The sequence below is a fragment of the Callithrix jacchus genome, chromosome 1 (assembly GCF_049354715.1).
Source record: "Callithrix jacchus isolate 240 chromosome 1, calJac240_pri, whole genome shotgun sequence".
NCBI lineage: Eukaryota > Metazoa > Chordata > Mammalia > Primates > Cebidae > Callithrix > Callithrix jacchus.
In genome coordinates, this window is record NC_133502.1 from 161,650,431 (window position 1) to 161,659,136 (window position 8,706).

At 41.9% G+C, this 8,706-nt stretch overlaps 1 protein-coding gene across 10 annotated transcripts in view; it reads right to left on the reverse strand.

The window, feature by feature from the left end:
* WDR31 (WD repeat domain 31) overlaps positions 1-6,810 on the reverse strand; it is a 29,788-nt gene extending 22,978 nt beyond the window's left edge. For 2 of the 10 annotated variants that reach the window (XM_078374803.1, XM_035255133.3), the window contains exons 1-3: positions 6,704-6,810; positions 4,672-4,876; positions 3,116-3,279 (exon numbers count right to left, since the gene is read on the reverse strand). The gene's annotated coding sequence lies outside the window, so the exon portion shown is untranslated. Of the gene's footprint in view, positions 1-3,115; positions 4,877-6,422 lie in introns of those variants that run through there. The other 8 variants (XM_035255134.3, XM_078374776.1, XM_078374799.1 and 5 more) reach the window with 5 other exon arrangements.
* Between the last annotated feature and the right edge of the window lie 1,896 nt (positions 6,811-8,706).

Sequence of the window (8,706 nt, forward strand, 5' to 3'; positions counted from 1 at the left end):
CAGGTAATCCTTCTACCTCAGCCTCCCAAAGTGTTGGGATTATAGGCATGAGCCACTGGGCCCAGCCTTCTGTTATTTTTTTATAGCAACACAAACAAACAAAAAAGGCAGAATTTCCTTTTGGGGTGATGAAAATGTTCTAGAACTACATAGTGATGATAGTTGCACAGCATTGTCTCTATACACTAAATGTTACTAGTCATAAATTTTATGTTATGTGCACTCTGTCACAATCAAATAAATCCTAAGAGGATGTAATTAAAAATAAAAATAATTTACAGTGCTGAAGCTTCTTGAAAAAGAAAAGCCTTAGTTATTCCAAAGGTTATAACCTTCCTTGGTTGCTGAATAGTTTTTTTTTTTTTTAATATTTCACTATGGCACCTCTCTATGTGCCAGAATCATGAAATAGATGTTCTAAGAATGAGATGCTAGAAATAATGGCACTAAATGAGACAATATAGGTAATGACTTAGACTAGCAGTTCTCAAAGTGTGATCCATGGATCATGGGGGATTCCTGAGAGCCTTTCAGGGAGTCTGGGAGGACTTCCCTTTTCCATCTACATCTCTCAGTGAGGCCCTTCTCTCCTTCCTTCCCTTCCTTTCTTTCCTCTTTCTCCTCCTTCTTCTTTCTTCTTCCTTCCTTCCCTCCCTCCCTCCATTTCTCTCTCCCTCTTTCTTTCTGTCTCCTTTCTTCCTTCCTTTCTTCCTTCCTACCTTCCTTCCTTCCTTCCTTCCCTCCCTCCCTCCCTCTCTTTCTCTCTCCCTTCCTCTCTTCCTCTCTCCCTTCCTCCCTCCCTTCCTTCCTTCTTTCTTTCTTTTGAGACAGGATCTCACTCTGTCACTCAGGCTGGAGTGCAGTGGTATGATCTCACTATACCCTCGACCTCCCAGGCTTTGGTGATACTCCTACCTCAGCTTCCCAGGGAGCTGGGACTACAGGCTTGCACCATCATGCCCCGCTAATTTTTTTGTGTTTTTGGTAGAGATGGGGTTTCGCCATGGTGCCCAGGCTGGTCTCCAACTCCTGGGATCAAGCAATCCACATGCCTTGGCCTCCCAAAGTGGAGGCCTTCTTTTCTTTTTATACCTCAACATAAACAATATACTGCAACAGAATGTGTTCAGAAGCAGATATCAGAGTCCAGTTGTCTTCTGTTTAAGGCAAACCTTAGAAATTTGTGAAAATATAAAGCAATATCACTTTTTCTAACTAAATATTTTGGTTTTGGAAAGTATATTTATTTTTCATAAAATGATGTTTTATGTTAATATGCAATAGGTTTATTGTTATTTCAAAATTAACATGTAAATGTCTTTAAAATTTCTGAGTTTTAAAAATTAATTCACTTAATTATTTTGTTTATTTTTTTTGAGTTGGAGTTTCACTCTTGTCACCCAGACTAGAATGCAATGGCATGATCTTGACTCACTGCAACCTCTGCCTCCTAGGTTCAAGCAATTCTCCTGTCTCAGCCTCCTGAGTAATTGGGATTACGGGCGTGTATCACTACATCCAGCTAATTCTTTGTGGGTTTTTTTTTTATTTTTTATTTTTAGTAAAGACAGGGTTTCACCATTTTTTGGCAAGGCTAGTCTTGAACTCCTTACCTCAGCTGATCCACCTGCCTCAGCCTCCCAAAGTGCTGGGATTATAGGCGTGAACCACAGCACCCGGCCTCATTTATTTGTTTTTAAATTTAACAAACCCTGCATGTGGCATTCAATCTCAGTTTTAATGTCAAACAATGGTAGCAGAGCAGAATTTGAATCCAATCTACAACCTACAAAAGCAAAACCTCTTTGGGCGTCCTTAATTTTTAAGAGTGAAAAGAAGTTCTGAGGCCAAAATGTTTGAGAGCCAGTGACTTAGAATTTAAATAATGTTAATATTGGATTATATAATATATTAGAATAAAAGGAATAATAAAACATTTTCCAGATTTACTTGTATCATTCCCCTCAACTAATAAGGCTAGAACTGAAAAGAAAGAAAATGAATTATGCATTCAAAGATATTCCTCCACTCATTCAGGAAACGCCTCCAAAGCACCTTATCTGTATAGGTCCTATACCAGTTGCTGGTGAAACAGAAAAAAGGAGAAACCTGAAGATGTCACCAGGATGAACATTTACTGGGACTGAAGGATCCTAACTAGGGACCAGCCTCAATCCCTCCAGGTCACGTGTCCTCTGCAACTGGCTGCAATATCAAAGAGCTGAGGGAAGTATGTGGGGCACTGGGAGTACCCAGTCCCCACTTCTTCTGGGGTTGAGTTTCTTCTAGGAGATGAGTTTCTTATGGGCATGACCAGCCTACTTCTAGGAAGAACTGTCTACAGGAAGACCTGCTTACAGGGGAGAACAGCAGCTAAAATGCACCAACTTCATATTCTCATTCATGCCATTAGCATTGAAAACTAGAGCTTTCCAGAAGGATTTCAGCCTACATTTTGAAAATTTGCTAGAACTGACCTCTTGACAAGAATAGGTAACCAATACAGAAAAGCACAATGCAATGGAAACAGTGTGAGTGGCATCACGAGGCCTAGGCTCTCCCCGAGCCCTGCCTCATGCCACTCTGTGTCCTTGAGCAGCTCCATTCCCCACTCTGGCCTCAGCCTCTCCATCTAGAAAATTAGGACACTAGATGAAATGAGTTTTAGTAGACTATGTGCACAATGAGAGAAGGACTTTCATTATTCATCTTTGTACCCCAAGTGGCTTGCATAGTACTGGACAACAACAATACTTGTGAAGTGGTGAATCTAAGGTCCCTTCTACTTCAAATATTCCAGAATTTTCTATAAGAGACCACAAGATGTGCTGAGAGGCAAAATTCAGGATAGTTTTCAAAAAGCTTGGGATGTGGTATTGTTTATAGATAGATAGAGGGTGCAGGACTTCTTATCTGCCAGCCTAACCTCTTTTTCAACATTGTCATCAAACTAATGACAGATGCCATCCATAGATCTAGGTCACTGGAAATTGCAGGTACTATAAATGGACTGGCTCTGCTCAAAACTGATTGGTATAGTCAGAGAGCCATACTTCTCAAGTAAAGCATATTCATGGGACATTCTAAGGAAAAGACAACTTTTAGAATTACTTACCCCCAAACCAATACAATCTTCTTGGTGAACTGCCCTATTCAATAATTTGTAATGTGTATCCTTTGGAAAATAGTTTAAGCAGCCACTTAATCTCTGTAATTAGTGGAAAGCCACTCAAGTTAATCTCTTCTTTGTCTAAGCATGTTTGCAAGGTAAATAAAGACCTGGTTTATCAAAGAGACAGTTAAGTATAGTTTTTCCTTACAAAGAAATATTTTACAAAATTCCAAGATTATCTCTCTCACATTTTCACAATTCAGGAAAGTATACTATAATGTTAATTATACATCTATTTTAAATATGCAAAATATATGTAAATACATCATTTAATATTTTTATTTTGCTCATAACACAGTACTTCATCAAAAATCTTGAGTTGACTGCTTACTTCAGAGTTTACTGCTTTTTTGAAAAAGGCAATTTCTCCTGTTTTAAATAATTATACTAGAATTCAAGATGGAAGAGCTTTTCAAAATCACCATATATAAACCATTTATTTACTTCAAGATCTGCAGAATAAGGGTAGAAATATTATTTGCTCAAAATTAGAACTAAGACCATTTATTTAAAGATCTGAAGAATTAGAATAGAAATATTATTTGCTCAAAATTATAACTAAGTAAATCTCTTGACTTCTAGTCTAGAATTCCCATTATAAATGTCTACAAAGAATAAACAGTTTTATTCCATTTTAATAACTCAATTTTAAGAATTCAAATAAATTTTAAATACTGATTGACAGTACAACTTATTCTGAGAATTAAAGGCAGCACAGAATAGTCAGAACAACTAAATGCATTAGTGTCTACACTAGACAGAGCTAGTTCTGAATTGTAGCTCTGCTGTGGCCTCAGACAAGTTTTCCAACCTCTCTAAGTCTCACTTGCCTAAGTGTAAAATAGGATAATAACTCTATCATTGACTTCAGTGAAGATAAAAATAGCACTTAAAATGTACCAGGAACTGCTCCATGTGTTTTATATTTATTAACTCAGTTAATCTATTCTACAAGCCTCTAAGATACATATTGTTACTACAGGTTGAGCATCTAATCCAAAAATCTAAAATCCAAAATAAAACTTTTTGAACACTGACATAACATTCAAAGGAAATACTCATTGGAACATTTTGGATTTTTTTTTTTTTTAAAGACAGAATCTTGCTCAGTTGCCCAGGCTGGAGTGCAGTGGTGCAACCTTGGCTCACTGTAACCTCCACCTCCTGGATTCAAGCCATTATCTTGCTTCAGCCTCCTAAGTAGCTGCAATTACAGGTATGTGCCACCACACCTGGCTAAGTTTTGTACTTTTAGTAGAGACGAGGTTTCACCATGTTGTTCATGCTGGTCTCGAACTCCTGACCTCAAGTGATCTGTGCACCTAGGCTTCCCAAAGTGCTGGGATCAAAGGCAAGAGCCACCATGCCTGGCCACATTGGAGCATTTTGGATTTCAGGTTTTCAATTAGGGATGCTCAACTCTTATGTATATAATGCAAATATTCTAAAATTTGAAATTTGAAACACTTCTGGTCCCCAGCACTTCAGATAAAGGATACCCATCCTGTATGACCATTTTGCAGATGAGAAAAGTGAGGCACAGAGCTATCAAATAGCTTGCTCAAGTTCATACTGCAAATAAGTGGCAGAGCCAAAAGTTGAATCCAGGCAGTCCAACTTCAGAGGCCCTGTTCTTGACCAGCATATTATACTGCATCTCCATAAAAGCTAGTGCATATAAAGCCTTTGGTTCAATCTGGCAAGCTGTTAAAAATAAATTATGGTTACTAACATGATTGCAAGATTAACAGTGATAATACTGGCAACAGTAATTTCACCATTAATACTGTTCATAATGCATGAATATTAAACACATATAGCAAATATACACAGAGAACATATACAAATGGATATATGAATCTAAAGGATATTAAAGTTGAAGCCAATTATGGCTTCTGATCAGAGTGATTAATCCCAATGAGGCTAAGAATTCATTATGTTATATAGCAAGGCAATTAAAAAGTCCCAAAAACAAAGTATATAAATTTGGGTTACATCTACGTTGTTGTAACTTATTACGAGTTGACTAAGAAATAAAAATACTACTAAGTTATCTTCCACTATTTTTATTATGAATATGTAATATACTTGAGAGGAGGTATAATGTCTGGTTCATTTTTCTATCTCTGCTGTGACCTTAGCCTGGGAGAATGAACACAAGGCAAATGAATACCTGTTGAATGAATGAATGGCATAGGAAGATGAAGCGTCGGCTTGGTAGTATGCTTTTTAAGGACCCAACAACATAAGGGTCCTTTAAACCTGCCCAACAACATATCCTTTAGAAAGCAGTCACCCTGTTTCATCCCAGACTACAGACCCAGAAAGGCTGGAGAGGACATGGGAAAATCTATAGACTCTCTGATGGCTCTGGATGTCCCTGTTGGTTCTAGTTGGAACCAGGTCTCAGTCTGAATCCCAGCACTTATTTCTATTCCAATCTGCTTTCCAAAGGCCTTGGGATATATCCAGTCATCCCTCTAAACCACCCTAAACATAAAGCAGAGAATTATCTTTTAACTCTCCAGTGCAATATTCCTTGATTTACACCAGTACCTATCCAACTGTTCTATTCCATGAAGGAACTGGGGCTCAGAGGGCTGTGACTTGCTGATGGTCAAGGTCACGGGGACAGAGCTGGGTGGACTGGACCTTATTTCCCTGGTCCCCTGTTCATGCAAATGCTGATATCCTATCTCCCTCCCTCTCCCCAAATCTCCCTCTGCACACTTCCGTCTTGCCTCTGGAAGACCAAAGCATCTTTAGCTGCCAAAACAATGCTCAAAGAAACAAAAGTATGAGTAGAAACACCTGGAAGCTGGCCTGGTTCCACCCTCTAGTGGTACAGATAGGGGAAACTGAGGCCCAGAGAATAAGAGGGTCTTGCCCAGAGTCACATAGGGAGTCAGTTCTGGGCCAGCACTCTTAAGGTTGCCTCGAATTTTGGGGACGACTTGTGTGCAGTTTTCCTTTCTGTCGCTTCAGATCCCAAATGCTCCTCTCCCTGCCCGTTAAGTGAACGACTAAAGCTTTTTTTTTTTTTTTTTTTTTTTTTTTTTTTTTTTTAAGAGAAGCGGAGTCTCGCTCTGTCCCCCAGGCTGGAATGCAGTGGCACGATCTCGGCTCACTGCAACCTCTGCCTCCCGGCTTCTAGCAATTCTCCTGCCTCAGCCTCCCGAGTAGCTGGTACTACCGGCGCGTGCCATCACGCCCGGCTAATTTTTGTATTTTAGTAGAGACGGGGTTTTACCGTGTTGCCCAAGCTAGTCTCGAACTCCTGAGGTCAGGTAATCCATCCTCCTCGGCCTCCCAAAAAGCTAGGATTACAGGCGTGAGCCACCGCGCCCGGCCTAAAGCTTATTTTGATGTGTAAGTGGAAAGCGGGGAGAGACGTCCCCCAAGATAGGAACCTAGCGCCACCAGCTCAAGGTTGGCCTTCATAACCGCTTTCCACTTCGGCCAAAGGGGGAGGGTTGCCCACTCCCAGTCTGCTGCCGCACCCCTTTCTCCCACCTCAGGCTCAGTACCCACCGAAGGACTGGGTCGGGGGGCTGGAGCTGGGGCGGCGGGAACCCGGAGCTGGGGGGCGTGAGCAGCCTCCGAACCCTACAGCCTCCCGCGTCTCCGCCCCTAGCAACAGGCGCACGTCGCTAGGGCGGGAGTCCGGGCGAAAAGCCTCCGGGCACCCTCGGCAGCAGCGGAACCGCAGTTCCGCTCGCCTAAAGCTGGGACGGAACTGAGCGCCGGGTCCTACTATCTTAGTGTAACAATGAGCTGATGAGATCCAGAGAAGAGGACGCTTGTGCCCAAGACCACGCTGCCAGAGAATCTAAACAGTCCAAGGAAAGCGGGTAATAGCTTTGTAATCGCTATGGAGAAAGCACTTAATAAATGTCATTTTTTAAACTATTAGTCGCTCAGACGTGTTGCCGCATTTCTTTGGAGTTTCCCTGATTCCAACTAGAAATTCCTCCTTCGGACACTCTCCCAGGCCCCGACTTACTCCCATATTCCTTTCATTATTTTTTTCATCGAACCATTACAGCCTAGTACCATTAGCAAGAAGAGACCCCTCAGTATCTTCTTGAGATCCAAATGGGAAGACAGTTATAGAAACTAACAGTTTTTACAGCTGCAGTCGCATTGCTTCCAGACTAGAGTCTATTCATCTCTGTATTCCTCAGTATGGGGCTTGGTATATAGTAGGGGCTTGTTGAATGTTTGTTGAATGAATGAATGAATGAATGGCAGAGATCCTAGCCAATATTTATTTATTTATTTATTATTTATTTTTGAGATGGAGTCTTGCTCTGTCTCCCAGGCTGAAGTGCACTGGTGCGATCTCGGCTCACTGAAACCTCCGCCTCTTGGGTTCAAGCGATTCTCCTGCCTCAGCCTCCCAGTAGCTGGGATTACAGGTACACGCCTCCACACCGTGCTAATGGATTTGTATTTTTAGTAGAGATGGGGTTTCACCATGTTGGCCAGGCTGGTCTCAAACTCCTGATCTCAGGTGATCCATCTGCCACAGCCCCCCCAAAATACTAGGATTACAGGCATGAGCCTCCGTGCCCGGCCCCAACATTTTTTTTGAACCCTAGTAGATGCCTCTGCAGTGCTGATCTCCTAGCAAAAGAGCCTTGAATGAAGATTTGTGGAGTTTCTGAAAGTTGGGTGCCTTTGAAGGGGTGGGAGTGATGAGAGAAGTTTGCCTCCATGGACTGGCTATTGGGTCTGTTTTCCAACCCGGGGAGGGGATCCCCTCCATTGCGTCCCTGAATGGGTATCTGTAGCCCTAGTTGATGCTTGGTCTGTGATGATGCACTCATTACTTTTCAAAGTTAGTGACCTATTGTTGGGAGATTTCCTTCCGGCAGGAGAAAGTATCTACCCCTGTGCTACCTGAAACTCTGATCTTCATTTAGAGCTGAGGGCTCTCATTACAAACTTAGTCCCTTTTCCCCACAACAGCCTGGCAAGCCACAACCAGGATAAACTTACTGCTTTGTCCTGGGACACTGGGCTAGGCTCAGTGCAGCTGCAGAGTTGAGTTACTAGATCTTTGCCCCCCAAGATGATCCTGCTCTGGGGATGTTCTTCCCTCTGAGAGAGATGCTTTAGGCTTAAGACACAAAAGACTTCCAAACTGGTACCTGTAGCTAGTCCTGTACCTGTAGCCTCTCCCTGAGCCACACCTGTATATCCACCTGCCATCCGCCCATCTCCAACCAGCTGTTTAAAAAACACCTCATTCTTGACGTGACTCATACTGGAAACATTATCTTCCCCCCAAACCTGTTCCCCTTCTTTTCCCTCTAAGTGCTGGACACTACTATTCACTAATCACCGAAGCCAAGGACGTAGGAGTCATTTGTAACTTTACCCTCTCTTCCTTGTTCAAGAACAATCCCTGAGACTTCTCAATTCCACCTCCCTGACATTATAAAAATATAAATCTGTTCACTTCTCTCCACCTACCACCTGGATTCAGGCCAACATCAGAGAGTGATGGATTAAAAATGACCACAAATTCT